Below are 13,720 nucleotides of genomic sequence, written 5' to 3'. Positions count from 1 at the left end.
GGCAGCCACACCCAAGCCCTTGGCGCCTTCCTCTCCCTCCGTGACACCTCTCCATCTCGTTGGTACTTGGCGAAGCCCTGCCGAGACCCCGCTACTTCCACCACCACGCCGTCGTGCTGCTGGATCTCCATCAACCTCTCCTATCCCCTTGTTGGATCAAGAAGGAGGAGACGTCTTCCCAACCGTACGTGTGTTGAACGCGGAGGTGCCGTCCGTTCGGCGCTTGGTCATCGGTGATTTGGATCACAACGAGTACGACTCCTTCAACCCCGTTCACTTGAACGCTTCCGCTCGCGATCTACAAGGGTATGTAGATGCACTCCCCTCTCCCTTGTTGCTAGATGACTCCATAGATTAATCTTGGTGATGCGTAGAAAATTTTAAAATTCTGCTACGTTCCCCAACAGTGGTATCAGAGCTAGGTCTATGCGCAGTTTCTATGCACGAGTAGAACACAAGTTGTTGTGGGCGTTGATTTTGTCAATTTACTTGCCGTTACTAGTCTTATCTTGATTTGGCGGCATCGTGGGATGAAGCGGCCCGGACCGACCTTACACGTACGCTTACGTGAGACTGGTTCCACCGACTGACATGCACTAGTTGCATAAGGTGGCTAGCGGGCGTCTGTCTCTCCCACTTTAGTCGGATCGGATTCGATGAAAAGGGTCCTTATGAAGGGTAAATAGAAATTGGCATATCACGTTGTGGTTTTGGCGTAGGTAAGAAACGTTCTTGCTAGAAATCTATAGCAGCCACGAAAAAACTTGCAACAACAATTAGAGGACGTCTAACTTGTTTTTGCAGCATATGCCGTGTGATGTGATATGGCCAAAAGGATGTGATGAATGATATATGTGATGTATGAGATTGATCATGTTCTTGTAATAGGAATCACGACTTGCATGTCGATGAGTATGACAACCGGAAGGAGCCATAGGAGTTGTCTTAATTTATTTATGACCTGCGTGTCAACATAAACGTCATATAATTACTTTACTTTATTGCTAAACCGTTAGCCATAGTAGTAGAAGTAATAGATGACAAGACAACTTCATGAAGAAACGATGATGGAGATCATGATGATGGAGATCACGGTGTCATGCCGGTGACGATGATGATCATGACGCCCCGAAGATGGAGATCAAAAGGAGCAAATGATATTGGCCATATCATGTCACTATTTGATTGCATGTGATGATTATCATGTTTTTGCTTCTTATTTGCTTAGAACGACGGTAGTAAATAAGATGACCCTCACAATAATTTCAAGAAAGTGTTCCCCCTAACTGTGCGCCGTTGCGAAAGTTCGTTGTCTCGAAGCACCACGTGATGATCGGGTGTGATAGATTCTAACGTTCACATACAACGGGTGTAAGCCAGATTTTCACATGCAAAACACTTAGGTTGACTTGACGAGCCTAGCATGTACAGACATGGCCTCGGAACACAAGAGACCGAAAGGTCGAACATGAGTCGTATGGAAGATACGATCAACATGGAGATGTTCACCGATGATGACTAGTCCGTCTCACGTGATGATCGGACACGGTCTAGTTGAGTCGGACCATGTATCACTTAGATGACTAGAGGGATGTCTAATCCGAGTGTGAGTTCATTAAATAATTTGATTAGACGAACTTAATTATCATGAACTTAGTCTAAAAAACTTTGCAAAATGTCTTGTAGATCAAATGGCCAACGCTCATGTCAACCTAAACTTCAACGCGTTCCTAGAGAAAACCAAGCTAAAAGATGATGGAAGCAACTATACGGACTGGGTCCGGAACCTGAGGATCATCCTCATAGCTGCCAAGAAAGCATATGTCCTAGAAGCACCGCTAGGTCAAGCACCCATCCCAGAGAACCAAGACGTTATGAACACTTGGCAGTCACATGCTGATGACAGTGCGGCATGCTTTACAGCTTAGAACCGGGGCTCCAAAAGCATTTTGAGCAACACGGAGCATATGAGATGTTCGAAGAGCTGAAAATGGTTTTCCAAGCTCATGCCCGGGTCGAGAGATATGAAGTCTCCGACAAGTTCTACAGTTGTAAGATGGAGGAAAATAGTTCTATCAGTGAGCACATACTCAAAATGTCTGGGTTGCACAACCGCTTGTCCCAGCTGGACATTAACCTCCCGGACGAGGTGGTCATTGACAGAATCCTTCAGTCGCTCCCACCTAGCTACAAGAGCTTTGTGATGAACTACAATATGCAGGGGATGGTGAAAACTATTCCTGAAGTATTTTCAATGCTGAAATCAGCGGAGGTGGAAATCAAAAAGGAACATCAAGTATTGATGGTCAATAAAACCACTAGTTTCAAGAAAGGCAAGGGTAAGAAGAACTTCAAGAAGGACGACAAAGGAGTTGCCGCACCCGGTAAATCAGTTGCCGGGAAGAAGCCAAAGAATGGACCCAAACCTGAGACTGAGTGCCTTTATTGCAAGGGAAAGGGACACTAGAAGCGGAACTGCCCCAAATACTTAGCGGACAAGAAGGCCGGCAACACTAAAGGTATATGTGATATACATGTAATTGATGTGTACCTTACCAGTACTCGTAGTAGCTCCCGGGTATTTGATACCGGTGCGGTTGCTCATATTTGTAACTCAAAACAGGAGCTGCGAAATAAGCGGAGACTAGCGAAGGATGAGGTGACGATGCGCGTCGGGAATGGTTCCAAGGCCGATGTGATCGCCGTCGGCACGCTACCTCTACATTTACCTATGGGATTAGTTTTAAACCTCAATAATTGTTATTTAGTGCCAGCTTTGAGCATGAACATTGTAGCTGGATCTCGTTTAATACGAGATGGCTACTCATTTAAATCCGAGAATAATGGTTGTTCTATTTATATGAGAGATATGTTTTATGGTCATGCCCCGCTGGTCAATGGTTTATTCTTAATGAATCTCGAATGTGATGTTACACATATTCATAGTGTGAATACCAAAAGATGTAAGATTGATAATGATAGTCCCACATATCTGTGGCACTACCGCCTTGGTCACATCGGTGTCAAATGCATGAAGAAGCTCTATACAGATGGACTTTTGGAGTCTCTTGATTTTGAATCATTTGATACGTGCGAACCATGCCTCATGGGTAAAATGACCAAGACTCCGTTCTCCGGAACAATGGAGCGAGCAACCAACTTATTGGAAATTATACATACTGATGTGTGCGGTCCAATGAGCGTTGAGGCTCGCGGTGGCTATCGTTATGTTCTTACTCTCACTGATGACTTAAGTAGATATGGGTATGTCTATTTGATGAAACACAAGTCTGAGACCTTTGAAAAGTTCAAGGAATTTCAGAATGAGGTAGAGAATCAATGTGACCGAAAGATAAAATTCTTACGATCAGATCGTGGGGGAGAATATTTAAGTCACAAATTTGGTACGCACTTAAGGAAATGTGGAATCGTTTCACAACTCACGCCGCCTGTAACACCTCAGCGTAACGGTGTGTGCAAATGTCGTAATCACACTATATTGGATATGGTGCGATCTATGATGTCACTCACTGATTTACCGCTATCATTTTGGGGATACGCTCTAGAGACAGCTACATTCACTTTAAATAGGGCACCGTCTAAATCCGTTGAGACGACACCGTATGAATTATGGTTTGGGAAGAAACCTAAGCTGTCGTTTCTAAAAGTTTGGGGATGCGATGCTTATGTCAAGAAACTTCAACCTGAAAAGCTCGAACCCAAGTCGGAAAAATGCGTCTTACCTTCTACCTCAGATCCGAAGGCAACATCTTTGTTGCCAAGAACGGGTCCTTTCTGGAGAAAGAGTTTCTCTCGAGAGAAGTAAGTGGGAGGAAAGTAGAACTCGATGAAGTACTGCCTCTTGAACCGGAAAGTAGCGTAGCTCAGGAAGATGTTCCTGTGGTGCCTGAACCGACTAGAGAGGAAGTTAATGATGATGATCAAGGTACCTCGGATCAAGTTTCTACTGAACTTCGAAGGTCCACAAGGACACGTTCCACACCAGAATGGTATGGCAACCCTGTCCTGGAAATCATGTTGTTAGACAACGATGAACCTTTGAACTATGAAGAAGCAATGGCGGGCCTAGATTCCAACAAATGGCTTGAAGCCATGCAATCCGAGATAGGATCCATGTATGAAAACAAAGTATGGACTTTGACAGACTTGCCTGATGATCGGCAAGCAATAGAGAATAAATGGATCTTTAAGAAGAAGATGGGCGCGGATGGTAATGTTACCATCTATAAGGCTCGACTTGTCGCTAAGGGTTATCGACAAGTTCAAGGGGTTGACTACGATGAGACCTTCTCACCCGTAGCGAAGCTGAAGTCCTTCCGAATCATGTTAGCAATTGCCGCATACTATGATTATGAGATATGGCAAATGGACGTCAAAACGTCATTCCTTAACGGCTTTCTTAAGGAAGAATTGTATATGATGCAGTCGGAAGGTTTTGTCGATCCTAAGAATGCTAACAAGGTATGCAAGCTCCAGCGCTCCATCTATGGGCTGGTGCAAGCATCTCGGAGTTGGAAAATTCGCTTTAATGAAATGATCAAAGCATTTGGGTTTATGCAGACTTATGGAGAAGCCCGCGTTTACAAGAAAGTGAGTGGGAGCTCTGTAGCATTTCTCATATTATATGTGGATGACATACTTTTGATGGGAAATGATATAGAACTTTTGGACAGTATTAAGGCCTACTTGAATAAGTGTTTTTCAATGAAGGACCTTGGAGAAGCTTCTTATATATTAGGCATCAAGATCTATAGAGATAGATCGAGACGCCTCATAGGTCTTTCACAAAGCACATACCTTGATAAGATATTGAAGAAGTTCAATATGGATCAGTCCAAGAAGGGGTTCTTGCCTGTGTTGCAAGGTGTGAAATTGAGCTCAGCTCAATGTCCGACCACGGCAGAAGATAGAGAAAAGATGAGTGTCGTCCCCTATGCCTCAACCATAGGGTCTATCATGTATGCCATGCTGTGTACCAGACCTGATGTAAACCTTGCCGTAAGTTTGGTAGGAAGGTACCAAAGTAATCCCGGCATGGAACACTAGACAGCGGTCAAGAACATCCTGAAGTACCTGAAAAGGACTAAGGATATGTTTCTCGTATATGGCGTTGACGAGGAGCTCGTCGTAAAGGGTTACGTCGACGCTTGCTTCGACACAGATCTGGATGACTCTAAGTCACAAACCGGATACGTGTATATTTTGAATGGTGGGGCAGTAAGCTGGTGCAGTTGCAAGCAGAGCGTCGTGGCGGGATCTACATGTGAAGCGGAGTACATGGCAGCCTCGGAGGGAGCGCATGAAGCAATCTGGATGAAGGAGTTCATCACCGACCTAGGAGTCATACCCAATGCGTCAGGGCCGATCACTCTCTTTTGTGACAACACTTGAGCTATTGCCCTTGCCAAGGAGCCCAGGTTTCACAAGAATACTAGGCACATCAAGCGTCACTTCAACTCCATTCGTGAAAATGTTCAAGATGGAGACATAGATATTTGCAAAGTACATACGGATCTGAATGTCGCAGATCCGTTGACTAAACCTCTTCCGCAAGCAAAACATGATCAACACCAGAACTCTATGGGTGTTCGATTCATCACAATGTAACTAGATTATTGACTCTAGTGCCAGTGGGAGACTGTTGGAAATATGCCCTAGAGGCAATAATAAAATGATTATTATTATATTTCCTTGTTCATGATATTTGTCTATTATTCATGCTATAATTGTGTTATCCGGAAATCATAGTACATGTGTGAATACATAGACCATAACATGTCCCTAGTGAGCCTCTAGTTAACTAGCTCGTTGATCAACAGATAGTCATGGTTTCCTGACTATGGACATTGGATGTCATTGATAACGGGATCACATCATTCGGAGAATGATGTGACGGACAAGACCCAATCCTAAGCATAGCACAAGATCGTGTAGTTCGTTTGCTAGAGCTTTTCCAATGTCAAGTATCATTTCCTTAGACCATGAGATCGTGTAACTCCCGGATGCCGTAGGAGTGCTTTGGGTGTACCAAACGTCACAAGTAACTGGGTGACTATAAAGGTATACTACAGGTATCCCCGAAAGTATCTGTTGGGTTAACACGGATCGAGACTGGGATTTGTCACTCCGTATGACAGAGAGGTATCTCTGGGCCCACTCGGTAATGCATCATCACAATGAGCTCAATGTGACCAAGTGTTTGGTCACGGGATCATGCATTACGGTACGAGTAAAGTGACTTGCCGGTAACGAGATTGAACGAGGTATTAGGATACCGACGATCGAATCTCGGGCAAGTAACGTACTGATTGATAAAGGGAATTGAATACGGGATTGATTGAATCCTCGACATCGTGGTTCATCCGATGAGATCATCATGGAACATGTGGGAGCCAACATGGGTATCCAGATCCCGCTGTTGGTTATTGACCGGAGAGTCGTCTCGGTCATGTCTGCATGTCTCCCGAACCCGTAGGGTCTACATACTTAAGGTTCGGTGACGCTAGGGTTGTAGAGATATTAGTATGCGGTAACCCGAAAGTTGTTCGGAGTCCTGGATGAGATCCCGGACGTCACGAGGAGTTCCGGAATGGTCTGGAGGTAAAGATTTATATATAGGAAGTCCAGTTTCGGCCATCGGGAAAATTTCGGGGGTAATCGGTATTGTACCGGGACCACCGGAAGGTTCTCGGGGGTCCATCGGGTGGGGCCACCTATCCCGGAGGGCCCCATGGGCTGAAGTGGGAGGGGAACCAGCCCCTGACGGGCTGGTGCGCCCCCCATGGGCCTCCCCCTGCGCCTAGGGTTGGGGGCGCCCCACCTGACTTGGGGGGCAAGTCCCCCCCCCCCTTGGCCACTGCCCCCCCTTGGAGATTGGATCTCCTAGGGCCGGCGCCCCCCCGTAGGGGTCCTATATATAGTGGGGGGAGGGCAGCCACACCCAAGCCCTTGGCGCCTTCCTCTCCCTCCGTGACACCTCTCCATCTCTTTGGTACTTGGCGAAGCCCTGCCGAGATCCCGCTACTTCCACCACCACGCCGTCGTGCTGCTGGATCTCCATCAACCTCTCCTCTCCCCTTGCTGGATCAAGAAGGAGGAGACGTGTTCCCAACCGTACGTGTGTTGAACGCGGAGGTGTCGTCCGTTCGGTGTTTGGTCATCGGTGATTTGGATCACGACGAGTACGACTCCTTCAACCCCGTTCACTTGAACGCTTCCGCTCGCAATCTACAAGGGTATGTAGATGCACTCCCCTCTCCCTCTTTGCTAGATGACACCATAGATTGATCTTGGTGATGCGTAGAAAATTTTAAAATTCTGCTACGTTCCCCAACAATTTCAACTTGTTCTCCGGGTGCTTCGAAATCATGCGTTTGGGCTACACCATCACCCTCATCCTCGACAATCATATTGTGTAGAATAACACAACATGTCATCAGCTGCCACAAAGTTTCTGATTCCCACATCATTGCAAATGCTCCGCACAATTCCCCAGCGAGCCTGAAGCACACCAAATGCCCTCTCCACATCCTTCCTAGCCGCTTCCTGCATTGTGGTAAAGTGACTCTATTTATTGCCACGCGACTCGGATATGGTCTTCACAAACGCCGCCCACCGAGGATAGATACCATCAACAAGATAGTACCCCATATTGTAGCCTTGTCCGTTCACGATGTAGTTGCACGGCGGTGATTACAAAGCCTCCTAAACACCGGAGATCGTGAAAGCATGTTGAAGTCGTTGTGAGAACCGGGCATTTTCAAGAAAGCATGCCAAATCCATAATTCATGTAATGCCACCGCTTCTAGTATGATGGTGGCCTCTTTGGTGTGACCTTGATACATTCCCCGCAGACCTTTGGGGCAGTTCTTCCATTGCCAATGCATGCAATCAATTGATTCGAACATTCCTGGAAAACCCCCCTTGCCTCTCCAATAGCCAACAACTTCTCCGTGTCCTACGCTTTTGGTTCTCTTAGATACTCAGGTCCAAACACCTCCACCATGACGTGGGCAAACTTGACAGTAGTCTTCAGGCACGTGCTCTCGCCCATCCTGACCATCTCACCAATGGCGTCTGCAACGGTACCAAGTGCAAGCATCCTCAGAGCAGGCGTGTACTTCTGCTTGGCCGAGAAGGAGAGTTGGTCGCCGCAATCCTGTAAGGGCATATTTATCCCTTAGTAGTTTTGGTGATTGATGATAATGCTTTTGCGGACTAATCGTGTGCATTGAGCATTTCAGATATATCATATCTAAGCATAAGACAATTCTGTGCCCCTCGAAGCTTATTGAAGACGGCGTTTTCTATGTTTCTTTTCAGTGGATTTGAGTCATAGGAAAGCCGTACTATTAAGAGGGGGTCCGCGTTGGAAAGGTTTGGGTGGAATCATTACGTACATGTCTGTTCCTTTCTGCACCTCCCTTCCTTTGGCACTTTGGAGCATCCTCCATTTCTCCGTGTCTCTATAAAATAAAGGACTTCTAGTGTTGCTAAACTAGGGCATGCGGTAGTACCGCTCTTCGGAGCGGTAGTACCGCAAGGCCTTGCGGTAGTACCGGCCATGGGCGCGGTAGTACCCCTCCTTGGGTGCGGTACTACCGTGGCCTCAGGCCAGGCACAGCTGCATGAGCGGAAGTAGGGGCAGATGTACTTTTTTACATCCGCGCCCTACGCGGTAGTACCGCTCCAGGCTTGCGGTAGTACCGTGTCAGATTTTTGCATAGATCGAAACTCAACGGAAGTAGCCACGGATATATTTTTATATATGTCCGTGCCTTCCCAGCCTAGACTAACACTGCCTTGCAGTAGTCCCTCAAGGGGGAGCGGTAGTACCGCGCCAACGGTTCTACCGCTCTCTGCTTCTACGCAATAGGGCTAGTCTAGCTCCTGCCGTGCCAGCTGTAGTACCATAGGGCCACACGGCAGTACCACAGGCCCTTGCGGTAGTACCGCTTGTCTGGTGCGGTAGTACCACTTGTCTGGTGCGGTAGTACCGCTCTTCGCTGGCTGAGTTAGTGGATAACGGTTGGATTTGTTCTTTCACTACAAAAGGGGAGTCTGCTTCTTCGAGGTGACTACCTCTTCCACCCCCAAGCTACATTGTTGTTCTAAGCTCCATTTTCGCCCGATCTCTCTCCCTAGCCAATCAAACTTGTTGATTTTCTTGGGATTAGTCGAGGAGGCCACGATCTACACTTCCATGAAGAGAAATTTGATTCCTCCCACTAATCCCTTGCGAATCTTGTTACTCTTTGGTGTTTGAGCACCCTAGACGGTTGAGGTCACTGCAGATCCATATTCCATTGTGGTGAAGCTTCATGGTGTTGTTGGGAGCCTCCAATTAAGTTGTGGAGATTGCCACAACCTTGTTTGTAAAGGTTCGTTCACTGCCTCCAAGGGCACCAATAGTGGAATCACGGCATCTCGCTGTAGCGACCCGACCTCAGATGGTCAAGTCTCTGTGCTTAAGTGTCATCCCTGGATCGGTATTGCTGACACACACAGTACTTGAGGAATTATAACAGAGTTCAATCACACACTTATTACATCGAATGTCTCAAAAGAGAACTTATTACAATAATATGGCTGAAGGCCATCTAAATAAGATAACAGTGGAAGCTTCGAAGGTAAATGAGTCCATCCAACTCCATGGCAAAACTGAGTGCATGACAACGACCTAGCGCACCTTACTCTCCATCTAAAAATTCTGCAACATAATACGTTGCAGCCTGTGTAGGTCAACACACAGAATATGCTGGCAAGACAACACTATAGAGCAATGAACAAATAACAACTATCACTACATGCATATATGGCTGGTGGAGGCTCTATGGTTATCATTTGCATAAAGCTAATTTTTTCCTACAACAAAGGAATTATTTTATTTAACTACAAAGTTTGTTGAAAACATTGAGAAGGTAACCCCAAATCAATCCCAAAATTAAAAAGTTTAATAACCCAACATATTAATTAAATAAAGTGATGAGATCAACATAATAATTCAAGTACCAGATACTCAGGATGTCCATAACCGGGGACACGGCTAACTAGGATTAGTTTGTACACTCTGCAGAAGTTTGCACACTTTTCCCCACAAGACTCGATCTCCTCTATTACATTTCTCGCACTACATGATGTTTGAGAAACAGATGATCGAGACACAGTCTTTCAGAAGCATTAACTCTTTACGATGGGTAGAGCGTATCACCTACATCCCCTACATTTGCTAGTCTACCACTGAAAGAGGTCACACAACATACTCAACTCTGCCAGAGCCCATAATGCCTTGTGGCTGCACACGGAAGTTTCTAGCATGAATAACATTATGATCCCTTTGAGCCTGGGTGGCGAACCATATGATGATCACACGGATACCCCGGGATCTCCTTGGGCAACACTGGATTCCCCAGGTGCCCACAACCAATCCACCCAGCTGTGTATTAAAGTAGCCACCTTAAGTTAAACCTTAGTTAACAATAACTCTCACATCTTTCATGATTTCTCTCAAAACCAAACCACATCTACGAGCATAGCATAGCAGTATAAGCATAATGTAGTAACACCCAAGGTTTGAATAAAAGGCAATAGGTTCCTACCTCATCAACTACTTCCCAAATACCCATATGTTATCAAATCCTACTCAATGCAGTGTTTGAGGGTTGAAACTAATGCATAAAAACTGGGTAATAAAGGGATATGATCAAAGTGTTACTTGCCTTGCTGACGATCGGAAAACCCTAGTGATTCGTAGTAGCAAGCCTCACACTCTGGAAACTCTATCGTGAACAAACAATAGCATACATAAGCACTCAAGCATAAGATGCAAAGTTAAACCAAGAGAAAATATTTGAACAGAAAGTTCAGGAGAAGAGCTTCGCTTTGCAAAAAAGAATCAATCAAATCGGATATACGAAACTCAAACTACGATAAAAAAAGTTCAAATTCAAATCTGCTTGAAACCAAATTTTAAATTTCCAAAATCATGTTCAAGTTGATTATCTGGACAGAGGGGAACAAGACAAAGATTTTGGCGTTGGTTTCACTGGATTTGGACAAACGAGCAAAAAGTAGAGAATGTTTGAAGATCAGGGACTAATCTGTAAGAAAACTATTCATGGATAGGTCCCTGGCCAAAAATAAAACTAAAAAGAAAAACCTAACAAACGAACATCCGCTAACAGAGACTAACAAACGAATTCGTTCGCTAACAAACCTAAACGAGAGAATGCTCGCTAAATAACCTAAAAATAAATAATAATAAAACCGATCTAATCTAATAAACCGAAACTTAAAAAACCAAACTAAACCGATAAAAACCGGATCGGTTTATACCGGTCGGCGGCGGCGGTGGAATCGGTCAACGGAGACCTCGGGCGAGGCGGCGGCGGCTCCGGCGGCATGCGGCGACGGCAGCGACAGCAGCGCACGACGGCGGCGGCGGCTTGGCGGCGCGGCGAGTAGCGGTAGCGGCTTGGTGGCGCGGCGGCGGTGGCTTAAGGCAGTGGCGGATCGGGTTTGAGGAGGAGAGGGGGGCGGGGCGGCGGAGTATTTAAAGAGGAGGGTGCGCCGGCTTGGGGGAGGGGCAAAGGCGACGGCGGAGGTGGAGTCAGAGCCGGACTCCAGCTCGGCTACGGCGGCGCGCGTGCGGGGGAAGGCGGCGGCGACTTGGGCCGGCTGGGCTTCCATCTCTACTCTTGGTTATCTTGTACCTCTACTTGTGCAAGCTTATTGTGTTGCATCTCTTGCTTGCTTGTATACTTGTTGTTGTTGCATCATATAGGTTGCTCACCTAGTTGCACATCTAGATAACCTACTTTGATGCAAAGTTTAAATTGGTAAAGAAAAGCTAAAAATTATTAGTTGCCTATTCACCCCCTCTAGTCAACTATATCGATCCTTTCAATTGGTATCAGAGCCTTTTCTCTTTATTAAGGACTTTGCCGTCCGAAGAGTATGGTTGACACCGTAGACGGTGAGGAGGAGCACCCCGGTGTGATTCCGTTCTCGTCTACGGCCGATGGGGGAACCTCGGTCTCACGTGAGGAGTTCAATGTGTCTTTGGACACATTGAAAACCTCCATGACGGCCGAGGTCAAATGCATGCTTAAGAACTTTCTTGATGGTCTCAAGTTATCCACCGCATCGTTGGAAGTGGTCAATCCCACTAACAAGGTGACAGATGCTAACTCCGACAAGGGGGAAGCTACTAGTGAGAAAGTTCCTTTGTCTAGTTTTAGAAATGGTAGTGGCATCTTTTCCCATGTGGAACCTCCTATTACTTATGGAGGACCTATTCCCTCCACCCATTTAAATCATGCCGGCTCTCCTCCTAAGATTGTGAAAAATGAGGATTTTGACGCTTGGGTATATCGCTTTAAACAACATTTAAATCATGTTAATACTAATCTTTGGAGAATCATTGAGCAAGGTTTTTATCCACATGACCCAAGCAACTTCACCCCTAGGGAAGCTGCAGATCACCAATTCAACAAGAATGCTCTCTTCATCATCCAAGAAGCAATTCCATCTGAAGATCTTGCACATCTCCGACCCTTCACCATGGCCAAGGAAGCATGGCACCATGTTGTCTCCCTTTACAAGGGAAGCGCAAGCATTCAACACTCCAACTATGAAGTGGTGCAAGATGAAGCCGATGAGTTTGCAATGAATGAAGATGAAGAACCTCGTGAGCTTTACCGGAGGTTAACCACTCTCGCGGTCTCACTCCGAGATCATGGGAGCAAGGATACGAATGACAATTGGATCAAGCGCAAGTTCCTCAAGGCCATGATGCCTTACCATAAGGCCATGTCCTCCATCATCCATCAAAGGCCAGACTTCCACACCTTGTCCTCAAGTGAAGTATTGGATGAGTTTGTGGCAATGAGGATCTTGGACAAGACCGCCGACAATGCGGTGTTGCATTCTCAAAGAGCTAAGAAGCCCAACCTTGCTTTGAAGGCCAAGGTTAGTGTGGAAGAAGAGGATGAAGAGGAAGAAGAGGAGAGCAATCCCGAAGATACAAAATATGCTTACCATGAGCACATGGCTTTCGCTTCAAGGCAATTATGGAGCAAGAAGAACACGAGGCCCAACTTCAACAAGAACAACTCAAGTGGCGCGAAGGGCAAGCAACGAGTGAGGACTTGCTACAATTGTGGCAATGTGAGCCACTTTGTTGCGGAGTGCCCATATGAGAAGAGGGAAGACAATGGTGGCAAGCTCATCCAAAAAGACAAGGCCAAGTCCTTCCCCAACAAGAGCAACTTCACCAAGAAGACTCCTCCCAAGGGGTTGGTGGCATAAGAAGAGTACAATGAGTATGATGATGATGATGAAGACGGTGAGTCGGTTTCCATGGCCTCCGTGGCCATTGCGACAACTCCACGGGTGTCTCTCTTCGACTCACCAAATGAGAACATCACCGCCAAGTGTCTCATGGCTAAATCCACCAACAAGGTAACCCCAAACATTAAAACGACCATCATTACTAATCCTTCTTTGACGGATTGCATTGATGAAAATGAGGGGTCTAATGAGGAGGGAAATGAATTTGAGTCTTTTATGAGTAAGCTCAAGGGTAAATCCAAGAAGCACTTCGTCGCTCTCTTGGAACAACTTGGTGAAGCCAATGACATGATCGACGCTCACGAAGAAACCATCTCTAAGATGGAGGGTCATAGTCATGACTATGCCG

The sequence above is a fragment of the Triticum dicoccoides genome, chromosome 6A, assembly GCF_002162155.2.
Source record: "Triticum dicoccoides isolate Atlit2015 ecotype Zavitan chromosome 6A, WEW_v2.0, whole genome shotgun sequence".
Lineage (NCBI taxonomy): Eukaryota > Viridiplantae > Streptophyta > Magnoliopsida > Poales > Poaceae > Triticum > Triticum dicoccoides.
Note: the sequence above shows the minus strand (reverse complement) of the source record.